The 3,248-nt window shown below is 43.0% G+C and overlaps 1 long non-coding RNA gene across 1 annotated transcript; it reads right to left on the minus strand.

The window, feature by feature from the left end:
* Positions 1 to 279: 279 nt before the first annotated feature.
* On the minus strand, positions 280 to 2,235 carry LOC141571495 (uncharacterized). Its single transcript, XR_012496235.2, has 2 exons — positions 1,950 to 2,235; positions 280 to 594 (listed from the first exon to the last, which is right to left on the minus strand). It is a non-coding gene; the product is annotated as an uncharacterized LOC141571495 (long non-coding RNA).
* Positions 2,236 to 3,248: the final 1,013 nt, after the last annotated feature.

The raw sequence follows: 3,248 nt of genomic DNA on the forward strand, positions 1-3,248 counted from the left end.
GAACTGTTTGTCACAATATTACTGTTGGTGTATTGTAAAAATTACAGTGTATTATTGTTCCCTCTCCCTGCACTAATTTCCTTCCTTTCAGCTGATGGGGAATTAAAACAGACACAGGGAGAAGAGGGCAGGATCGCAAACCTTAGCCGTCACACATGGCGACAAAGGGAGAGTTCGGTCAGATTCTACTGGGACATATTTGGGATATTTTCTATTGCGGACTTTGCACTGAGTAGACTTTCCCAAGAATGAAAAGCGAAACAAAACAACACACACAGGTCAAGGATTTGGGGCTTGTTTGCTTTGGATTGTTATCTGGGAACCAGAGAAAGCAAGCTAGGAGATTTGCTTGTTAAGTCAAGATATGCACAGACATGCAGCTAGTTAATTTGTTCAGATCCTTAGGGAACAACATCTACCTTCTAAAGGAAATGCAAAAGAGGTGCCCTTCAGCCAACTGGCCTTTGGACCATCTGGTGGGTCCCCACTTTTGCATCTTTGCACCTTCACTTTGCCAGGTGCAGGGCTCCGGGGTGACAGCCGAGAAGTATTTGTTGTGTGTTGAGTTGACTGAGACTCTTGCTTTTCGACGAGCTGTGATGGCAACAAGAAAATATAGCATCGATTTATTTATAGTGGCTGCTTACAATATACTCAAGTGTGGTAGAATGTGGAAAAGGGACATGTTCACACAACGGAGCTTCCATTGTCCCCCCTGCACTGTATCTTGTAATTTTAAAAATCGTAAGTGGTGGGAAGACTGGGTTTCCTAAGCCTCTTGGGAAGTCTGTCTCACTTCTAGTACAATGTGGATGTTATTTAGATTAACTGGACGGCGAAAATAGCCTCTAAATTAGAGATGTAGGCAGTCCTGCTTTGTTTCTTTATTGCTAACGGGACTGAAGAAATAAATATATTTTATTTGAAATGTGATAGTTAAGATATTTTTGCTTAGAAAAACAAGATGTCCTCGTAAAAGCTCAGAACCTATAAGAACATATTAGTACATATAAATTCACTTTTAAACACATTTAAAAGTCACCCTGAGCGTCCCACTGGACATAATCACCATTTATATGCAGATAGATAGGTAGGTAGGTAAGTAGGTAGATACATACATACACAGGCACATGTACACATATCTATATATAGTTTCATATATAAAAATTATATAATTTTTTCTATGTATGATGTAATCTCAACTCTATTTTTATAGACTATTTTGTATTTTTCTACTGTTATGCCATAAGAATTTTTCTTATTTTAAATATGCATTTAAACACCTACTTTTACAAACTTTATTTTATTGGCTGTATGATATTCCAGTGTACATTCACAATAGTTTTTTTCATGCAAATATTCCCTTCTGGTGTAAAACCAGAGGCTGTTACTATTCCCACCTGCAGAAACATTGTGCAACTATAAGGAGATATTTGTCAGATCAATTGCAAAAAAAAAAATCTGCACAGTCTTGCCAATGGTAAGTATCATGTTCACCCACTCTTGTCCAAAACTAGAAAGAGTTAACATATGTGCTGTTGCCATAAGCACAAGCGTGGGAAGAGAAGCCTTTCTCCTCCTTAACGGTTCTCAGAGCACACCCGTCATGCGGCTGGAAGCGAGTGTGGGGCCAAGACAGAAGCGTTGTGATGAACAGAGCAGCGAGAGCACAGGCAAGCGACTGGGACACACAGCAAAGACAGAGCAGGAAGGAATTCCACTAGATCTCATGTGTCTATGTAGACTATTGAAAAACAACAGCGTTGTCATGTGCTAATTAAACACGAAGAATGTGTCTCACTTTGTAGAAACATATTTCATTCATAATACATCATCTACACCCTATGACTTCAAAGGGGAAACGGTAGGAATATTTCTGGTTTGGCTTTTTAGCTCTGATGTTGCAGAATGACTAAGCCATTTTGAATTCATAAATGCATCACACTTACCTAAGTGTGTCCACAATAGATGGTCCACCGTCATACTATTTGTTGGTTTACTCATCGCCTGCATGTCCAGAATTAGAAGGGCCGCTGTCTAGACCTCCTGACAGGGACGCAGCTCGAGCTGTGATCCTCTTGACCTGCTGTCAAGAAATGCCGCCCCCATTCGCGCTCCCGAGACGCATTTAATCTCAGTGCCGTTTGCAGACAGACTTTAAAAAGCTGTCCCGGGAATATATCTCTGCCAGAAGTTGAGAATATCAAAACCAGGACAGGGATTTTGCTCTATTCTTAAAAGGCAACTATTTGTGTATTGGGAATATTGGCCAATGAGAAGGAAAGCTTAAGGTCGGGAAATGACTGGACCTGAGCTCCTGGCACCCCAAGGGACTCTGGAAGGGCCTAGGGGTGGGGAAGAACTGCAAGGGGCTGTTTTATGGTTTCCTGAGATAGTCACACTCCCCCTCTGCCTCCCCCCTCCACACACTTGGCGACAGATGAGAAATAACCAAGCTAGAATTCTCTGTTTAAAATTTGTTTACATTATGTTTTTATTCTGGAAAAATGATAAAATCCTTAACAGGAGTGTTTGGGAGAGGCATTTGTGGAGGGCAAGAGGCCTGAGAATATAGGTAAACAGTTCTTCCCAAGAAACTGAAAGTGGGGAGGTTAGAGGGTTCTGCAGAATTTGGTATCCTGGAAAGTCCAAGTATGTATGCTTTTAGAAACAAAGAAGAGGCACTGGGTATCCTGGGATTGTCCATTCCCAAGGTGGAGCGGGCCGGGTGTGTGTGTGTGTGTATGTGTGTGTGTGCAAGCTGTACACTGGGTGGGGTGACTGCCCAGCCACCTGCCTGTCCACCCCAGGTGCCCCAGGGCCAAGCAGACGTTGACTCCAGATTCCTGGGTACATGTACAGGAGGACAGGCAGAGGGTAACTCCTCACGGCATATGCTCGGGAAGCCCTTAAAGAGCAGAGACAGCCACCCCACTCTTCTCAGCATGTCCACCATCATCCACGCTTCTCACTGAAGACACAGGAAACAGACTGACGAAAATGTCTGGGGGAGATTTGGGTGCGAGCACAACATCCAAATTACCACAAGGTCCCACATTACCGCAGTGATGCCTACCCCTGACAAAGAGGCACACGCCTCCCAGTATCTGGCTCCTGGCTGGCTGAGCTGGAGGCTCATTTCCTCCCCCAGAACGTAAATTTGACCAAAGGGGCTTATTCAATAACACCACCCAGGTAATAATTTGCTTTAGAAGCATTATAAATAATGATCTACACATACTCTTAAT

This window comes from Rhinolophus sinicus, chromosome 2, assembly GCF_057876585.1.
Source record: "Rhinolophus sinicus isolate RSI-liver-muscle chromosome 2, RSI-T2T, whole genome shotgun sequence".
NCBI lineage: Eukaryota > Metazoa > Chordata > Mammalia > Chiroptera > Rhinolophidae > Rhinolophus > Rhinolophus sinicus.